The sequence below is a fragment of the Pongo pygmaeus genome, chromosome 17 (genome assembly GCF_028885625.2).
Source record: "Pongo pygmaeus isolate AG05252 chromosome 17, NHGRI_mPonPyg2-v2.0_pri, whole genome shotgun sequence".
Classification (NCBI taxonomy): domain Eukaryota; kingdom Metazoa; phylum Chordata; class Mammalia; order Primates; family Hominidae; genus Pongo; species Pongo pygmaeus.
In genome coordinates this window covers 77,708,751-77,730,767 of record NC_072390.2, presented here as the reverse complement: position 1 = coordinate 77,730,767, position 22,017 = coordinate 77,708,751, and the positions used below count along the sequence as shown (strand labels likewise).

Below are 22,017 nucleotides of genomic sequence, written 5' to 3'. Positions count from 1 at the left end.
CTTCCCCAGCACTGAAAACACCACACTACAGAGTCCACTTGGAGCATTTACATAACAAGGGCCAGTTCCTGTGTGTCCTTCATCTTTTGCTGGTCAACAATAAATCTACAAATACAAACTGAGTCATTTGTGTAAAAAAAAACTAGTTCTTTACATTGTTAATTGTAGATTGAAACAGTAATAATTAAGCAAGTCACCATAGCTCATGCCTGTAATCCCATCACTTTGGGAAGCCAAGGCAGGAGGATCACTTGAGTCCAGGAGTTGAAAGTCAACCTTGACAACACAGCAAGATCCTATCTCTAAAAAAAAAAAAAAAAAAAAAAAATCAAAAATTAGCTGGGCATGGTGATGTGCAGCTGTAGTACCATCTACTCAGAAGGTTGAGGTTAAGAGGATCACTACAGTCGGGGAATTCAAGGTTGCAGTGAGCTATGATTGTGCTACTGCACTCAGCCTGGGTGACAGAGTGAGAATCTGCCTTTAAAAAAAAAAAGTAATAATTAAACTCTCAACAAAAAATACACTTGTGGAATGAAAAGTCATTCTTTCCCATATCCAGAACTGCAGACAAATATACTGATTTATAAAATGTTCTAGACAGGGACTCAGAGCTGCTTCTGGGAAAGAAAAAAAACAACAAAACAAAACAAGCACTTCAAATCTATCACTTTTTTCGGGGGGGATAGACATATAAGTGTGTAGGTATATATGTATGCATATGTATACAAAATATATATGACATTTCACCTTAAGTTTTAAAAGAAGGTTTATCATAATCTTCCATGAGAGCCACATAACCTCCCAATATTAAAAAATGCTGGTTTAATTTCTTTAACAAAACTTGTCTTTCAGGAGAGCAAGTTAGTTATGGCAAACGTCACTATATATGTGGATAGCAACAACAAAGGAGATTCATCAATATTGGGAAACCAAACTTGTATAATTTCAGTTTGATACAGGATTGAACATAAAGGAAATTAAGACCCAACTGGCAGGCTGACAGACCCCAGTTTGAGAAACATTCAACTAGTCCAAACCACAGCAGGTAGAGCAGGGAATTACCATCATGGCACAGGAGTTAAGAGAATAGACTCTGGAGTCAGACAGACCTGTGTTTGAGTCCTGGCTCCACCTCTCCCTAGTGTGTGAATTTGGGAAAATTACAAATTCAATCATCAGTTTATTCCTCCGTAGAAACAGATAAAACTAGCACTTAAATCATTTATGTGTAGTATTTGGTATAGTGCCAAATACATAGCAAGCACTCAATAACTGTTAACTAAATTAATGTTATAATGTATATAAAGTTCCATGTTCAATAAATCCAGGTTATGGTTGTTTTTATGGAAGAGCTAAGGAGCAGGCTGACTGTCTGGACAAGGACCAGTGTCAGGAATGGCCAGCGCTAAACTATAAGTAGATCAAGTTCCATCAACAGGTAAATCTGGCAGTTACAATGAAATGGTTCAAACAGGCAGGCAAGCTGATATGAAGGCGAAACAGCAGCAGGTGGTAAAACCTAGCTTTGAAGATTGATTCATTAGACTTGGAAAGAACCAGAACCATTATTCAATTTTCCAGAATGGATTTTCTATGCAAATATCTAGGTGACTTGTTGATCATGACAAGCACCCACCTGCAATCTACATTCACTCTATAAGCTTTATAGAGGTTTTGTTTTTTGTTTTTTTTTTCTGAGACGGAGTCTCGCTCTGTTGCCCAGGCTGGAGTGCAGTGGTATGATCTCGGCTCACTGCAACCTCTGCCTCCTGGGTTCAAGTGATTCTCCTGCCTCAGCCTCCCAAGTAGCTGGGACTACAGGCATGCGCCACCATGACCAGCTAATTTTTGTATTTTTAGTAGAGACAGGGTTACACCATGTTGGCCAGGCTGGTTTAGAACTCCCAACCTCAGGTGATCCACTCACCTCAGCCTCCCAAAGTGCTAGGATTACAGCCGTGAGCCACTGTGCCTGACTTTTTTTTTTTTTTGAGACAGTCTCGATCTCTCACCAAGGCTGGAGTGCAGTGGTACAACCATGGTTCACTGCAGCCTTGACCTCCTGTGCTCAAACAATCTTCCCACCTTGGCCTCCCAAGTAGCTGCAACCATAGGTGCACACCACCATACCTGGCTAATAAATTTTTTGTAAAGATGGGGTCTCCCTATGTTGCCCAGACTGGTCACAAACTCCTGGGCTCAAGCAATCCTCACATCTCAGCCTCCTAAAGTGCTGGGATTACAGGCGTGAGCCACCACATCTGGCTTAGAAACATTTTTAAAGTTTATCAATGGGTGTTCCTTTGTAACATTTAGAGAAACAATTAAAGAAGTCATCAGAATACATTGATGAGAAGGCAAGGAGTAGGTTAGAAGAAGAGAGTAAAAGTGGAATTTAGTCAAAAAAGAGTAACAAAATCAGAGTTTTTCCCACCAGAAGAAAGTGAAGCCATCAAAAAAATTATAAAAAATCATTCATACTAAAAGGACATCTGCTATAAAATCTACTGTTTCACACCAGTGCCCATAGAACACAAACGAGACAGCAAATTACAGTTTTACTCTGGCACTAACAATTCAATAGGTCATGCCTGAGAAAATATTTCTTTTCTAAGCTGCCTTTAAGTTCCAGCTGTTTGAAAGATGGGACACTCTCCAAGTCCATAAGTAAAGCTCGGTCAGTATCATATACTACCTGGACTTGACTTTCCTATTTCCATAGCAGTCACTGAAAATGATAGTTTGCAGCATAAAAAGAGGAGTTTGATTTAGTCACTCTGATTAGAAAAACATATGCTTACATTTATAATAACAAAATCTGCTTGGTTATAGCAATCTAAACTGCAGAAAAATAGTTTTCATCATTTCTTCATTCAGAGAGAGAGAAAATCTCTCCAAGGGGAAAAAAAAAAACAGTGTACTCATTAATTAGCAGGGTAATAATTATAGTTATGAAAGAAAAAAATGGGTACGAATCCAATTTACCTAAGGTTGCTTTCCTTCAAGTCCACCTGTTAACTGTGTAGACTCTTAACCTTCCAATGACAGTCAGTATCTGCAATGATTAATTAGTCATTTTAATAAAGAACACTATTTCCTATGAAGACAAAAGTCTAAAGTCATATCATAAGTTCCCTACTGTTGTAAATCCAGCCTCAAAAAAATGTCAATGACATGAAGCTGTACTATCTTGCTTTCCTAACGCATTTCATGATGCTCAGCTAATAAATTTACAGTATTTGTTTAAAGATCATAAAAAACAGCAAGAACATTCAATGATGCAGCAAAAGAGCTGTCATATTGCTGGCAGGAAATTGGATCTCCCTTTGTAGCTTGAATAAAGTCAGAAGCAAAGCATCCTTCTACAGAAGCAAGAAAAGCCAACCAAAACCACAAGAGAAACATAGTAGGAAACTTTCATTTGGGGTTGATGGCAATTCTTAATACTTTTATATTTTTAAAATTATATTGAAATAAGCATTATGGAGTAGAATGGAAATTTTACATAACATTTCAGGAGGAAACATGTGGCTACACAGTGCTGTCAGGGTAGCATGCCTGCCTCTGCTTCTGCTCCCACGCTCCAAGCAGATGAGCAAGTCTCATTACTGACCTTTTTGTAAGTATAAACTACATATCTGAACAGCCTGTTTTCAAGAAAATCCAATCATCCCACAAAATTTTTTAAAAACTACAAATCAACCACTAATTATTAAGCGCTTGCTAGCACAATAATGAAAGCATGCCTGTCTTTGCTTGTCTTGGGAACTGTCGGAAAGAGCCTCTTAGTGCTCCAGGCCTTTAAGTCCAAGCTCCTGCCAGGTCTGTCGCCAGCTCCTCAACTCAGCATACTGAAAACAAAGCCAGTCTTCCTCCCTGCAAAATCAGCTGCCTGTCCCATTTCTGCAGTAGTGAACAACATCCTCCCAGACTCATGAGCTGCAAAACCTGGGGTCACTTTTAAATACTACCTCCCTCTTTGCCATGTATATCCAGTTAACCACTTCATCCTGAAGAATCATCACAGCATCTCTTGTATCCATCCCTTCCTCTCAGTCCCCAGACTCAGATTCATGACCTTAACTACCACTCAACTAATGGCAACAGCCACATAACTACTCTTTCTGTCCACAGTTTCTTCCTACCACATACCACCACCAGCACGCATGCCACCACCAGGAATCATGGTGGGTACCTTCGTTTGTTCCACTTAAAGGCTGCGACTTTTTATAAAACATTTTAAATCCTGATAGCTGCTAACAATAATATTAATACATTGGCTTTCCTAAACTTGGGAGTCATGTGGTATTCTAGATTACCGAGCTTTATAGAAGCCCAAGAATTTATTCTTTTGGCAATACGTTTTACTTCAATACTTTTGAATATGTCATAACTTGTCCTGCCTGGTCAAAAATCAAATAAATTGCAAGTACCTTTTCTTGGTGGCCTTAGGTCATCATCATTATGGGGTTATATTAGAGTATAATAAATGATATTCATAAAACATCCATGGACACAACTGAGGTCCCAGACTGCTGGCTCCCACTTTATGAATGCTACTTTTGATACCTCCTCCCATGTGTTTTATTGAAATTCTGTAGTGTCTGTTTGGGCTGCTTAGAGGTCTTTTTTCGCTAGCCTCCTGGCCTAAGGTTGTGCTTGCAACTGATTGCTGACTGACAACCAAACACTAAATAGGTGAGGTGTGCCTATTTATTTAGCCTTCTTATTTATAGTCTTACCTTTCCAAATTTTTAAAAAATTCATGGAAAGCACTGACTCTCTTTTATGTAATCTGTATTTATTTCCTGTTATTCCTAGCTGTTGTTCCATCATAATAGCCCATGAAATCACTAGCCTCACACACAATTTATCTTTAAAAATTAGCTGGAAAATAAGTATACTTAGACACACAGGACTTCAACTGCGATAAATGACCTATCAAGCTCATTAAAGAAAAAGCCAAAGAAAATGTGTTACTGTGAAAAGCATCAAAGGTTTATATGTTTACTTTCCTTATACTCATGTAGATGAATATGCATATATATGTATATATTAAATTGGTCTCGGGTGCAGCCTTGAACTACTTGCCTTCATCACTCAGAACTTCCCAGCCATAGAACTAAAAAGGTGCATTCCAAACGGCATCAGGGATTTGCAGCATAAAGAAACAAAAGCCAGACAGAGCAGGAACTTGGAGATAAAAAGTATGGTACCTGGAGACTAGGCATCAGGGTGCAGAAGGTTTATGCTGTGTGAGAAGACACTGATGAAGAATGGAGGGAGTCAGTCCCCACCCCCTGCTGCTGGGCTTCCCTACTGCACCTACACCATTGAGGCAGAGAACAAGGTATTTCACCTCTATCTTTTTAAAAACAGCCCAGAAAATTCTGAGAACAATTCAGATGTTTTACAAAATCTGAAACGTATTTGTCCATGTGACTCTTCAAAAACAAAGGCATTGTTTTTAACAACCAAGTCTGTCATTTGATCAATACAGCTACACACACAACACATACACACATAAACCCACACATAGCCATCTGAGATTTTTTTTTTCAAGCAACGATTCTTTTAAGACAAAAATGTCACCTACTTATATGAAAATGCTCTCTGCCATTGTTTGTTTCTGTGGAAAACAACAAAATCTTACATATATTCACTAATGCTTAAGGAAAGAAATCAGCCGGCATAGTTCAGACTTCGGAAATATTTTCAGCTCATCTTGCTTCCCCACCCGCTGCGTGCTCATCTGACAGCAGTGTGGTTCTCCCTGCCTGGTTTACTGCCTTGACACAAAGCCTTGATGTGGCTTTGTTTAATTTAGCTTCATGGGCTTCCCTGCCACAACATTAAGAACTCAGCGATGGGAAAGGAGACAAGCCACTTCCATTGCAGGTTAAAGCTGGGTTTTTTGTTTTGTTTTTTTTCTTTAAACACACCTCTTATTTGCTAACAACAAGATGAAAGGGCCTGGTAGAACTGGTTCCCTTTGCACAATAGAAAAACAGACATAAGAACACAAAGAAATGAAAGAACCTAAGATATAAGAAATATATAGGAAAAAGGGGGAAAAAAGGCATTCTGAGTAAACCATCTTTTATCTGGAATTCAAAATACTCTGTTCTTGGTTTATCCAACCAGTACCAAAAAGACAAGTTGTACAGTATAAAAAGGGTTTGGTATGGTAATTTTACAACTCAAGATTGATGTTTTGAAAAACATAAGATGTACAAGTTTTAATTACAATTTATGGTGACACACCTCGGTAGACTGAACAAGAACAGCTCTTTGGCAAAAACAAAAAAACAAAAAACCCTCTTACTACCCATCTATTTTTGAAAGCACACGAATTACATAAAATGGTGCTCTGTTACAAACAGCACACAAAAGGAAAAACCTTTCACCTTTTGCCAGAAGACACAATTCCAATATAAATTGAGAAGGGAGGGACTGATTTCTAACTTGTCCCTGGTAATCACAGTGGGATTACACATGCACTGCAAGTCCTGCTTAGTCTCTGTCTCTGACAACAGTCATCCTTCCCTATTTCCACCATTCTAGTCCCTGCTTTACCCCCTTGGCTCATTCAGAAAAACACAAGTGTGCCCAGGACACCTGGGCAGTGAAGGCGGATCCACCTCCCGGAGATAAAGCCTAGGGGTTCTCTGTTAACAACCAATTCAAAGGAAGGAATTTAAAGAAAACAAACTTAAAAGGGCCTCTCTGCTGCGCCTCAGGAGACCACAGCTTCAAACAGATGGAAAATGCTATTGGCATAATGTCTTCATTGATGTATTATTGAAAAAATCAAATAACATAAAACAGACATGAAATGTTTATGACAGGATACTGAATGAATACAGTGCCATTGAGGTCTGATAAAACTAGCAATGTTCTCCCAAAGGCAGCAGACTGGATAAAGACTCTGAACAGGGCAAATGTACTCTTAACCAAGTTCCACTTAACCAACCCACTGGATTACCCACACATCTCCATTCCTTCAGTAAAACACATCAGTGAAATCCGTAACACCGTGGGATCCCCCACTAGTATGCACAGCATATTCCTATCCCCCACCCCCGCTGCACGGTAATGCTAATTGTACTTGTAATTATATTATTAATAACATTTACACAGACCAGTGAAATATGAAGGCAAAGTAATTTCTGTGAAAATTAAACTGAATGCTTTGGAGAAACTCAATCAAGTGAATCAATTAATAAAAATACCAAAATAGGTTCAGAAAGAAACTGTAAATGGGAAAAGGCTGATAAAAATCTATACCCTGGTTCCAAGGCAAGAACTAAAATAAAAATTCCATTCCTGCTTCTGTCATCCTCCGAATATTAAACTAGGAATTGTTCTTTGCTCCCCTCAGTTCCTCCCTTCAAAATGATGCTTTAGGTCGGGCACGGTGGCTCAAGCCTATAATCCCAGCACTTTGGGAGGCCGAGGTGGGCGGATCATCTGAGGTCAGAAGTTCGAGACCAGCCTGGCTAACGTGGCGAAAACCCGTCTCTATTAAAAATACAAAAATTAGCCAGGCGGTAGCGGCACGTGCCTGTAGTCCCAGTTACTCGTGAGGCTGAGGCAGGAGAATCGTTTACAGGAGGTGGAGGTTGCAGTGGGCTGAGTGTACCATATACAGATAATTGGGGTTAGCTATATTTCAAAAATTGAGAGCAATCTGTTAAGCTAAAAAGAAAAGAGGGAAAAAATGGCACCCTGAGTAAAACATCTTTTCTCTGGAATCCAAAATTCCAGAGAAAATTGAATTTTTTCCCTGCACTCTGGCCTGGGTGACAAAGTGAGACTCCGTCTCTAAATAAATAAATAAATAAATAAATAAATAAATAAATAAATAAATAAATAAATGCATGGATGCATGATTTAGAGGTATTCTACACCTTCCTGCCTCTAGATAAAGTCTAAGACGAGCAAAGTATTTGCAAATTACCTTAAACATTTTATATTCTCCTTTAGCCCACTTTTTCAATTAACTGACCAAATACTCATTCTAATTATGTTACATCAGAAATTTTATACTAAATAAACAGCACAAAACATTGCAAAAAATGAAGACAAATGTCATTACTTCTTTGGCACAATTGGCAGCTTTTAGAAGAGGCGGTTCACAGAGTAGACTGTGAACCTTTTACCAAAATCATTCTACTAAGTGTAGCTACTATTAAAAGCAAGAGCTTAGGACAGCCTTTAAGGGTAGATACAGAAAAAGTCAATGACTTTTTATTCATTTGCTTTGTAAACAGCATTCTTAAATTGCAGATGACTTTTTCTCCTTAATATTGATCAAGAAACTCAGATGTTTAAATGAAAAGTTCGTTGCAAAAAGCAAAGACAATGGGAACAGTAACTTTGAAAATAAGGCAGCAAGATTAGTAACTTACCCAAGGTCACAGAGCTAGGAAATAAAACAGCCAAGGCAGTCTGATTCCACGGACTTAACTCTCAACCAAAAGTAATAATGATAGTTAAGGATCACAAAACAAAACAACAACAACAACAACAACAACAAAATGGTGATACTACAACAAGATGGTGATAATAATAAATGATAACCAACTTGATGGTTCAATTCATAAAGTTCAAGATATGGGAAGCATCAGACTCATCCGGCTACTGGAGAGGGCTTGTAGACATAGAATAAAGACGTTTATCTTTTAAAATACCTATTATTCCTTAGACTGCAAGGAACACTTTAAAAACTCACTTTTACCTGTGAGCATTAGCCACAGGTGCCTATATTAAGAAATGTAATGTCTCTCTTATAGGAAGATGCTCTGGCATCAGTGTGCAGAAGGGACTAGAAACTGAGGGACCACACTAGAGGCTATCACTGTCTGGTTAAACTGACCACAAGAAATTAATGACAACCTTGAGTTAAGGCAGGGATAGAAAGTCAAAGAGGGTGATAAGAGATATATTTAGGAAGTAGTCATCTCCCTATGAGTATCTACCTATGATTATTACCTATAAATTACAATTATTGATTAAGCACTTGTTGCAAGTCAGGCACTTGGCTATGGACTGAAAATATTCAAATATAATTCAGTTCAGCTTACCACTCTTCCCCCTGCATGGCCCACTCCTGCCATACCAAATGATGGCATGGTTTCCTCACCTCCAAAATTTAACTGACAGCATATTCCTTTTTTACTTAGGCCTCAAATCCAGCATGAACGGTAATGACCCAAGAAAAAAACAATGCCAAAATTTTGGCAAAACAGCACAGTGGGCAGTGGAGAAAGCCTTCGGCATTAGGAAAACTACTTTTATGTTACGCTTTTCTTGCCTGTAACGAAACTTTTTTTCCACAAACAATTTAAGTCTATATTAATGCCATTTTCTTCTCCCCAGAAGGATGTTACTAATCTATAAACGGTACTAAAATTTACAATCTAGGTAGATCAATCTTGCCCAACACCATCTCTAATAGCCACAGTACAAAGGTAGAGAAACCAGCCTTATTTTTCTATTTCAGTCCCAAGGTACTGCTTTGAATTTGTTTTTGCTCTAACAAACAGAGCAACTGCTTCTCCCTCTATAAACAGTACTCTCTCCTTTCCTGAATGATGAACACAGCAGGAATCTTAACACTGCTTCAGATGTTACATAAATTCTCCCTGTCCTTCTGAGGATGATACAAAGAGTCTTAAATGGCTCTTTATCCACTGACTGTGACATCACTGTTGGCAGCCACGGCACTATAATTGTTTTGGGGGAGAAGCACTGAATATCTCTGAGTGATCACATGCATTCTCTATTCCCTCCCTATCAGCCAAACACTGTATTTAGTGAACAATATAAACAATACATCAATTACAGTCCTTTAAAATTGAGAGTCAAACAGAAAAACATACCAATTATCTGGTTTTCTATGTTTTATAACAACCTAATTTTGGAGCTATGATTTAATTGCCTTCGTTATAAATAAGGAGTTTTTCAAATTATTCTCCCCTCCTCTAGCATTTATGCTATATTAATCTTTTTTTCCACAAATATCTATATGTCTTCTGATTTTATGACTCATTTTGCCCTGAACAGACCATGCTTCAATTTCTCAACTATGGCAACTACGTCAAAAAAGAAACCACAATTACTGAGTTCAAAAAAACGATCCCTATAATCTTCTGTTGATTTAAGTGTCAGTGAAACTAGACTTGTGCTCTGTTCCAATTCACTCTCAAAAAGTTCAATTAGGACTAAATGAAATGACCAAAAAGTATAGTCCAAAACGTTAACACATACTGAAGCAGGCTATATATCTGCAAACAAAATGAGGTTTTATTAGTGATAATTCTCCCATTTCTTCAGCACACAGACAAATGTGTGGCTTTAGCAGTTTCTGATTTTGCACCATTCACTTAAATGCAAGTTGGCCTTCACTGGGAACTAACTTAGCCCTTAAACTTCTCTTCCTTCTGAAGATGACAGCTTATGGGTATGGCTACAAAACCTACCATGAGTTATCACAGTACACCAACTTCTATTACCCTCCTCAGGCCTAAAATAAGAATTCTGTCCCTGCTTTCTTTCTATTAGCCTTTGGGATGAAACTATTAGAGTAGAAACTTTACATTCCTCTGTTACTCTAACTACTGACATTTGGGGCCAGATAATTCTTTCCTGAGAGGCTATCCTGTGTATTGTAGGATGTTTCACTGTCCAATGACAAATGTCAAAGTAATCCCTCTATTTGTGACAATGAAAAAGTCTCCAGATGTTGCCAACTGCTCACGAGAACCACTGCTTTAGACATACCCCACTGTCTGTCTGCCCCATGTGAAGTCTAGGATGAGGAAAGTACAATCAGAGAATGAGAATAACTTCAAAATTCTCCCCATCGTCTTGAATCTTAAAAATGCACAACCTTGGAGGCCATGAGCTGGGTCTGGAGTTACAAGTGCTCTGAGCTGTAGCCCAGCAGCTTCAGCTCTGCCTAGCCAGGTGGCAGACACTAGGCCCTTCCTTGCTGTGGCCATCTTTCTTCTCACTCTCAGGCCCTTTCTTGAATGAGAGACCAGACCAAAAATTGTGAGAAGTATAAGTTTTCTAAAAGTCAACTATAAATTCAGTATTGCTTTTTTACTTCCATTATGTGGACTGTTGCGCCTACAGTCAATCATTTCACCCCATAAGAAACATGATTTAATTAGGTTAAGGCACAAGTTATTAGGCTGTATTCCAAACATAAACTGATAGCTCTTCTAAGAGAAAAAAAAAAATGCATCAAGAAGAAAGGGCAAAAGAAAAGCTTTCCTTCAAGGCTTCAAGTGTCCCCTTGATAATAGTGCTATTCATGGATCAGAAAAGATACTCATTTCATGAGTGCTGCACAATAGCTTCTTGTTGCAATAACCATTACAATATAGCATTTATTGAAAGGCTTGTGGGCCAGGTGCGGTGGCTCACGCCTGTAATCCCAGCACTTTGGGAGGCCGAGGCGGGCAGATCACGAGGTCAGGAGATCGGGACCATCCTGGCTAACATGGTGAAACCCCGTCTCTACTGAAAATACAAAAAAATTAGCCGGGCATGGTGGCGGGCGCCTGTAGTCCCAGCTACTCAGGAGGCTGAGGCAGGTGAATGGCGTGAACCTGGGAGGCAGAGCTTGGAGTGAGCCAAGATCACGCCACTGTGCTACAGCCTGGGCAACAGAGCAAGACTCCATCTCAAAAAAAAAAAAAAAAAAAAAAAAGAAAGGCTTGTGGGGAGCAGAATCAAGACCTAGTAACTATAGGTGACTCACCTTTAAAAAAAAAAAAAAAAAAAAAAACTCTGAAAACAAATACTTTTAACTCACTAAGTCTTAGCATGAGTACCATTGATACGTATCATTTCTATCTTCTGGCAAGAACAGTATTTTATTGGTCCCTAAATTATTTAAAGATTCTCATAAACTCTCATCAAAGTGATTTACTTATGAGAGCTGGAACCAAACTATGGCTAAGTGTTTAAAACATTATAAAAGTAAATAAATTAATTTTACTCCAGCACAAACAGATGTCAAAAAACAGACCACTGGAAGTCAAAAAACAAATAGCTCTTTGCCCCGAAAACATCTGATCTTAATCTATCAAAAATTACCACTGCACTGCCCTTTGCTATGCCATCTTTAACACCACCAAGAGTCATTACCCCTCGTTATTTCTCCTACCCTCAAATAATTTACAGGTAAGAATTTATAGGATAGGAGATTTATCCCTATCTTACCTAGGGATAGATATTAAAGTCAGTGAATAGGATAAAATCACATATTATTGAAATTATTGCTGTAAATTCCTTCATTTGTGAATTCTGTCACATATGTAACACTTATAGTTAATATAAAAGATGGAATGCATATAGCTGAATTCATGTAAATTAAATTTGTATATAATACGTCTACACTGTACTAAGATACTTTTAAGCAAGAATATATATGGCAGAGAGAACCCCATTATATAGTATTGAATCCTTCACTAAGTCACATCTTTTTAGGTGATAATATTGTGTGGCAACCCTGAATTATTCCACCCAATTAAAAAATCCAATCGAGTTAAACTATTACATCTTGCTCCTTACACCTTAGTCTATATCTAGTGCCTCTGTTCTCTCTCCACAACCCTCACTTGGTTCAGCAGAAGAGGCTTGCCACATGTTCACAAATACAAGCAAAAATCAGGATTAGGAGACACCTGCACAGGCAGACTCATGCCTCTTGGCAGACACCCTCCAGTTGAGCAAGAGGAGCATCAGTAAAGTGAAGAAGAAATAGGAAGCAAGTTTGTGTAAATATGTAACAAAGACAAACCGCTTTGGCATCTGAAAAGCGTGAAATCAAAAGTATGGCTGAAAACATATCATTACAATAGGACTTAGGACAACAGAGAATTCATGACCATAATCAAAAAGGAATGTGAAACAATGACAAGTCACTGAACCTCCAACACTGCTACCAAGTGTTATTTGTGATGGAGGCAACTGGCACTTTCTCACAAAACTTTTATTAGTCACTAAAACAGTTTCTTAGGGGAATCTCCATTCCAATCAACAAGACTCACAGCTAAAAATTTCTCATATGTATTCCAAGCTAATGAAAATCTGGTGAATATAGGCCCTTTTTAAGAAAATACAATAAATCAAAGTTATCTTCATGAGGCTATGTTTCTAATGAACACGCAGCATTAAAACTGGAGCTTAAAATGCAGAAGACAGTTTGACTATAAATTAAAATCACACATATTTAACATAATTAATTTGGTGAAAAAAAAAAATCATCCTATCCCAGGTGGGAGAGTAGAGATATACCTCTAATCACACTGTTTTTCACGTGGAGCCAGAAAGAGGAATACAAAACCACTCCAGAACCCAGTGACTCTCACAAGTGAAGGTGAGAGTCACAGAAACAGGCTGCAACAGGTCACCAGGGCAGGAAAGGCCTGATGTGGAGCCAGGAGCCAAAACTAAGAGCCCAGTGATAGAGCCAGGTTAGACAGGAACAAGACATAGCATTTCCAAACACGTAAGATGAAGCAGACACCTGTCTACTGTCCATGGTGAGGCCCTGGTAGGCAGGTTAGGTGAGCAACCCACATTAAGGCAAGACATGAAATAGAGAGAAAATCTGTCCAAAGCCACATCAAAGTTATAATCACTTAGACTGACGTACAAACTTTTCTAAAACCATCAATTATTGACTATCTACGGAGCACTTTATATACCTTATCTAATTTACTTAAGCTCTCCAAAAAATCTTATGAGGCAAATATAAAATTTTAACAATTTTTAAATTAAGGAAACTAAGATTTAGAAGAATTACATAGTTTTCCCAAACTCAAATAGTCAAATAAGTGGTAAAGCTAACCTTTGAGCCAAGGCCTTTTGGATTCCAAAGCCAGTGTTCTCAAGAATAAACCCAAATGTCTAAATGCATGCTGTTCCCATTTAAACACACAACCTGGAAGGTTAAAGTTACTGGCAGCATCCTGTTGTTAAGAGTTCCACTGGCATTGAAAACTGTGTTATGTATCACACTAACCAAGAAGCTGGAGAGGATATGAGTTATCATATAATATGAGGGAATCCAAGGACCACAGGGTGTATTGTTGAGATGCATCAGTATACAGTAAGGAAGACTCCTTAATCAAAATGCTGCCAGCACATGCAAATAAAGAATTTGACAAACTACAGCAGAGGTTCTCCAAGCATGGTTCTTGGATCAGCAGTGATACAACCTAAGGACTTCTTACAAACTCAAGTTCTCAGATCCCACTCCAGACCTACTGAATCAGAAACTCAGGGTGGCAAGCAGCAATGCATGTTTTAACAAATCCTAAGGTAATTCTGATGAGCACTGAACTACAGAACACGGAATGGAACATTCAGCATTCTATAAGATTTCTTAAAACTGATGCATATCTAATGTCAATGAAGAATGATATGAACCTTAAGTAAAACTGATGTGCTAAAGTAGGACACATGAGGCCAAGTCAATCATAAAATTCTCAAATGATTTCCAAAGAAGAAAAAGGTTGAGATCCTTGAAACTGTGAGAAGGCCAAATAAGTATCCTGAAGACAAACCTTTATTATCCAATTAAATAATACTGTCAATTTTTAAATCAATATGCCCAATAAATCATGTACAGTATTTCTTACTGCAGCCACTAACAAAAATGAAAACAAACAAAAACGGAAATAAACTAGACCACTTCTGAATCCTTCAGATGTTTTAATGTTCAGTTAAGTAAAACAAACTTGACTATTCATTCTTGAGAAGCGTAATGGTAACTGGACAACTATCATATATACCACATACCCATACAACCTATAAAAATTCCCACAAGCACAAAATGACTGGTTCTTGCCCAGAATTACATAATTATACACTGTTAAAAAAAGACTAACATTTGAGACCATTTCATTCAACTCTATTATTTTATAAATTAGGGAACTGAGGGCCAAAACTGTCATGTGGACAGTTGGCTACTGGCAGAACTAAAACCAGAGGCTGGGCTTCCTGACCTCCAGCCCAGAGAGCTCTCAATCTACCAGCCTGCCTCAGCCAAGCTTTAACTCAAAAAAAAACATAACACATGGCCTGATGATACTTCAGCAAGTCCCAAAACACCTCTGGAATTAATAGAAACTTAAAACCAAAAGAAGACTATTATTTAGCTACATTAAAGAACTAATATGAAGAGAAATCATGACCCGACAAATTGAATACGAGACAGAACCCTGTAATCTGCATACCAGCTCCAGCCACAAAAGACAGTATCTGTTTCTACCATAATTAAATTCTGTACTACGTAATGAAAAGCCAAATCAATTACTGAGTAATTTAAACAGACAATCATATCAATTAGTACCTATTTAGTCACAAGTTGTTTTTGACTGTCAGTTACTTCAGTGAGGATGATGATACAGATGACATTCATCCCTCTGCACACTTACCAAGCACCTGCTGTGTGTCTCCATGCACTGGGATACTGCAGTAAGTGAACCATACAGCAAGGCAACCACTCTCCTGAGGATTACTGACCAACAAGAGGCAGGATGACAAGTACCATGGAGACAGTTAAAATAGTGTAATGGAATAGGTGACTAGAGAGGAATGGAGACTGCTGAAGATGGCTCTGAGGAGGTGACATTTAATATGAAACCTGAAGAAAAAAAAAAATCTGAAGGTCTGGAGAAGAAGATTACCGACAGACGGGACCACAAATACAAAGGCCTAAGGAGAGCATGCACTTTCATGCTCAGGCAGAGTAGCGGAAGCAAGGGTACCAAGGGGAGGAGAGGTAGGAGATAAGGCTGAGCACGAAGGCCTAGGAGGGCATTCAGATTTCATTCTAAGTGCAATGGGAAACCCCTGGAAGGTTTTAAATAGGAGCACGACAGGGTCTAATTACATATGAATACAACAAAATCATTACAAATTTTCAGTAGCCTCTGAGTTTATTACTCCAGCCACTATCATTCCCTGAATTAACAATATACAAGCCTACGGCTAACCTCGTGGGACCACAGAAGTCAGAAGGCTTAATTTAAAATATTTCCAAAGCATAATATGAGCAAATATGCTAAAGAATGACTCAAAATCTATACCACATCATCAAGCTATAAACATTAATCAATAAACTAACAGTTACTCCACAGACTAAATTATTCTATCTCCTGGATACTTACTTAGCCTGTATACTACCTTAGAATAGCAGTAATAAAAGTTTTATAAGGTGTTTTTTGGAGCTCTACTTTCATTTTTAAAAAAAACCCTCTAAAGAATAAACTTAATTTGAACACATGCTTGTATTATTTCTAAAAATATGTAATCTTACGCTTAAATAGCTATGTCTCAGAGCAAAACAACAGCAAGGCCCTGATGGAATAAGCACGGTATACAATAAGTCAGAGGGAGTTCAGAATAAGGGATTTATTCTGAATTTATTCCTACCAAAAAAATAAATAATGAATTTACTCTTACCATTCTCCTCATCACATCTTCACTGCTGGTTCAACAGAAGCTACTTCCTAATTAAACTGAAGGCTATATTTAGTCTTCCAGATTATTCTCTTTAAATTAGCCCCTATAAAATGATTTTTAAAAACAACATAGCACCCAAAATTTACTGGCTGCCCAGTCTGCCCTTCAAGTCAATGATTTCCAACGCTGTCTTTTTAACTGCCAAGGTTCCTCAACCATTCCCTCAAAAAAAGTCTCCTGTATCACAATGGTCTGGGAGGTGCTGGGAAGAATATCAAAGGTAATACATTAAAAAGAGTTCAATCTAACAAAATAATGACAATAGAATGCAGTAAATATAATAACAGAAGTTATGGCTAAGTCCTCCAAGTTAGGGATTGATTAATTCTTTACATAGAAAACTGGCTGATTCACTCTCTCCTTGTCATATGGTATGACATGGAGATTCCAACAAGTGACATCACCTAGATTTAGGCAACTCTTGGGAAATTGACAGTTATTGAGGATTTTTCAGCAGGGTAGTAACGCGAATGATTGGAGTAATTTTAGAGTAATAACGTATGACATTATGGCATTATGGAAATAGATTGGAGAAGGCAGACATGATATGCAGGACACCAATGAGAAGGGTATTTTAATGTGAGAGACAAAAACAACGAGCACTTTAACAAAAATATTCTAAAAGAGAGTCCTTACTGGTTGGGGGAAGGGGGTGAGTCCTTTCTAAAACAGAAATCTATTACAAGTGATATCCAAATATAGAGAGTGAGGGAAAAGGTAAAGTCAAAAATGGATCACAGACTTAAAACTACAGAGCTTCTAGAAGAAAACTCAAGAAAAATCTTTGTGACTTTACAGTAGGCAAAAAATACCTCACAAATTAGACTTTAAAAAAATTTTAACTTCTGCTTTTCAAAATACACCCTTTAGATAATATGTAAGAAATATATAATAAAATATATAATATAAATAAGAATATAAGAAACCACAGAATAGGATAAAATATTTTTCAATACATACATATACCTAACAAGGACTAATATCCAGCATATAAAAAGAACTTTTACAACTCAATAACAACCCAATAAGAAAAATGGGCAAAAGATCTAAACTCACATCTCATAAATGAAGATATCTGAATGGCACATGGAAAGATGCTCAAAATCATTCACCATCAAAGAAATGCAAATTTAAGCCACAATAAGATACCACTACAAGCTCATTAGAATGGCTCAAATTTAAAAGATTAACACAAAATACTGCAGAGAATGCAGAGCATTTGGAACTTTCAAACACTGCTAGTGAAAATGCAAAACGGTATAAACACTTTGGAAATGGTTTGGCAGTTTCCTTTAAAATTAAACAAACATCTACCATTGGGTTGCTAAATGTTTACCCCCCAAAAATAAAAATACATGTTCACAGGAAGTCTTGTACACCAATGTTCATAACACATTGTTCACATTAGCCAAAAACTAGAAATAGCCCAAGTGTCCATCAATAGGAGAATGACTAAACAAACTGTCATGTATTCATACAATAGAATACCAGTCAGCAGGCTGGACACGGTGGCTCATGCCTGTAATCTCAACACTTTGGGAGGCGGAGGCGGGTGGATCACAAGGTCAGGAGATCGAGACCATCCCGGCCAACATGGTGAAACCCCGTCTCCACTAAAAATACAAAAATTAGCCAGGTGTGGTGGCGGGTGCCTGTAATCCCAGCTACTTGGGAGGCTGAGGCAGGAGAATCACTTGAACCCAGGAGGCAGAGGTTGCAGTGAGCCAGGAGGTAGAGGTTGCAATGAGCTGAGATCACACCACTGCACTCCAGCCTGGGCCACAGAGTGAGACTCCGTCTTTAAAAAAAAACAAAACAAAACAAAAAAACCACTCAGCAATAAAAAGGAATGAACTACTGAATACAACATGGGTGAATCTCAAAGTCATTCTACTGAGTAAAAGTGAGCAGATGCTATAAGAGTAAGTGATGGCTCAATTTTGTATGTCAGCTTGGTTGGCTAAGCTACACTAGGTGTTGCTGTGAAAATATTTTATAAATGTGATTAACTACACTCAGTTGACTTTAAGTAGACTTCCCTCTATAATGTGGGTGGGCCTAATCTAATCAGTCGATGGCAATAAGAACAAAAAAACAGATTTCCCAGAGGAAGAGGAATTCTGACTCAATACACTAACATAGAAATCCTGTCTACATTTCCAGCCTGCCCTACAGATTTTAGACTCAAAATTACAACATCAATTCCTGTCTGAGTTTCCAGCTTGCTGGCCAGCCCTGCAAACTTCAAACTCAAGACTGTAGCACAGAATCTTAACATGAGCTTCCAGCCTGTCAGCTTGCCCTAAAACTGTTGGACTTGCCAGTTCCCATAAGCAAGCCAATTCCTTAAAATAAACTTCTTTATATATATATATTTTAAAATCTCTTTATAGATACATATCTATGCCTATGTATAGACATAGATAGGCTACCTTATTGGTTCTCTTTCTCTGGAGAACCCTAATACAGTATTTTGTATTTATATGAAATTTATATAAATTATGCAATTTATATAAAATTATAGAAACGCAAATGAATCTCTAGTGACTAAAGGTAGATAATGAACTTGGTTCCCTAGGTCAAGGGTAGATAGAGGATAAACATTGCAAAGTGGCATGAGAAAACTTCTGGGGATGACGGAAATCTTTGATATCTTGACGGTGGTGGTGGTTTCACAGGTGGATATAGGTCAAAACTGATCTAATTATATACTTCAAATGACAGTTTACTGTATATAAATTATGCCTCAATAAATTATACCTAAAAGTGGACAACTAGGTGAATGATAGTGTCATTAGTCGAGATAAAAAATACATGAAGAATACATGCTGAAGTGGATTTACCTTTAGTCACACTAAACTGTGGTTCTATTGGGACATCCTGTGGTAATGTCAAGAAAGCCAATGAATATATGAGTTTAGACCTGAAAAGATAAATGTGAGCTGAATGCAGCTTTGGGAGTTGTCTGCACAAAAGTAATAAGAACGGCTAGGGATAGATTTGATGAGAACAAGATAGCAAGTAAAGAAAAGGAATGTCTTATTAGTGGGCTGGGCGCGGTGGCTCACGCCTGAATCCCAGCACTTCAGGAGGCCGAGGCGGGTGGATCACCTGAGGTCATGAGTTCAAGACCAAGCTAGTCAACATGTTAAAACCCTGTCTCTACTAAAAATACAAAAAATTAGCCAGGCGTGGTGGTAGGCGCCTATAATCCCAGCTACTCAGGAGGCTGAGGCAGTAGAATCGCTTGAACCCGGGAGGCAGAGGCTGCAGTGAGCTGAGATGGCGCCACTGCACTCCAGCCTGGGCGACAAAATGAGACTCCGTCTCCAAGAAAAAAAAGAATGCCTTATTAGTGTCCCACAGATTCTGCTATTGGGTCTTTTGTGACCTGAGGAATGTAGTTTCAATAGAGTAGTAGGGTTGGAAGTTGGACTGAAATCAGTTTTAGAAATAAAAGGAAATTCTTTTAAAGTGACCATGGTGATTATGGGTTATTTTTTTAAGACATTAGCTATAAAAGCAAGAGAAAAGGAGGTTGATAAATAGGAATGAGAACTAAGAAGGGTTTTATTTTTTGCTTTTTTTTTTAGAGGTATTTTTGTTCCCATTTCATGTGCTATTCATTTGATCTGAAATATTAGTTTTGTTTGTACACAGAAAACATTTGAACACTTTTATAGCCAGAAAGAATGAGCCCAGTGTCGGTAGGTTGACACCACAAAAGGATAAGGTTTCTAAACGAAAGTCAAGAACACAGATGAAATTGTTACCTTAAATAATCATCTCAATGGGTTCTACAAATTCTTAAGACAGCTTTCAAATTTACTGCAATTTTAAGTGTATATATAATGCCTCTTTTAAAAGAAGGGATGGGAATCATTATGATATTAGCTCAGTCAAGGGCAAAGGAAGAGAAGACTTACTAAATGACCTCTATGTCAAAACCTTTCACAGTTATCATCACATTTAGACATAACAATTTTGTAATCCATCTGTAGATGAAAAACGAAAGGCTCAGAGAGGTCAAGTGACCTTCCCAAGTCAAAAACCCAACTGGCAGCTGACGAAGGCTCAAAATGAAGCTGATCTGACTTCAATCTCCTTGCACTTCCCCATGCCATGCTACGTGTCTAACAATCTGGACGTATCACAGAGGAGCAAAAATAGCTGAATTCAGCTGCAGTGAGAAGTATCAGGAAAGAAGAGAAAAAAACTGCCCAGGACCACATATTATACCTGGCCTTAAATCTATCCAAGCTAACCAGATTTTGGACAACAGGCAGAAGGAGCCAACGAATCAGTATATATATCACAAGAAGGCTGCTACACAGACTGAATGTTTGTGCCCCCACCCCACAAAAAAACATGTATTAAAATACTAACCCCTAATGTGACGGTGTTAGAAGTGAGATCTTTGGGCAGTGATGATGTCGTGAGGGATTAGTGACCTCATAAAAGCAGCCCCAGAGAGCTGCCTTACCTTTCCTGCCAGCTGAGTACACAGTGAGAAGATGGCCACCTATAAGCCAGGAAACAGGCCTCCATCAACATGGAATCTGCCGGCAACTTGATCTTGAACTTCCCAGCCTCCAGGATTGTGAGAAATCAATTATGTTGTTTATAAAACCACACATTCTATGATATTTTATAATGGCAGCCTAAACGAACTAAGACAGGGTTGTGTCATTTTCTACCAAATTCACAACAACATCAGCAATGGCTTTTCAAATTTCAGTTCTTTGAGCTTCCTCAACATTTAGGGTGGATACACTAAATTTTGGTTAACAACAAACAATCAGAACCTATCCCCCTCAACCCAAAAATAATTTTATTTAGGAAGTTATCCTTCCTAAAAATCTGGCATGTTGTGGAGGCAAAGAAGTATGAATAAAGAAAACACACAAAAGAACAACAAGGAAACTTTCCATGTAGCCAAAGTCCTCACAACACCCATCTGTGAAATGTACTACTTTATCTCAGGGAGACAAGTAAGGTAAACTATATCAAGGCCATAGGGAAGCTCCAAAAAAAATCATGAAGTACAAAGTTCAAACAACATTACAGGTTTTGAAGGGCTTTGACAATGTTCCACCTTCTACCTATGGAGACTTGTAGCTAACACAAACGTCCCATTATATTGCTTGATATTTTCCAGCAGCTAAAACCTGTGAAACATGTTAAAAAGAAAAAAATTAAGTGGGGTGGGGATCTTAGAGCAGATGCAATTCAGCAGTACCACAGAAACTAAAGCTTAAATAAGGAGACTCTCAAAACTCCAGCAGCCTAGGGTTCCCAGCATGATAAAATCCAAGCCTTTTTCACTCCTGTTGCTTCCCATATTCATCTCTTCCCTTTGGCTTCCAAGAACATCACATACTGCTTACAATCTTGACTGACCCTCAGCATACCATAAAGGTCCATTGTACTCAATTTTAGAGTTTTTTTTTTGGGGGGGTGGGA

The 22,017-nt window shown here is 38.2% G+C and overlaps 1 protein-coding gene across 1 annotated transcript in view; it reads right to left on the bottom strand.

Moving 5' to 3' along the window:
* Nucleotides 1–22,017, bottom strand: part of PHLPP1 (PH domain and leucine rich repeat protein phosphatase 1) — a 257,199-nt gene that overhangs the window by 178,602 nt on the left and 56,580 nt on the right. The gene's annotated exons all lie outside the window — the stretch shown is intronic.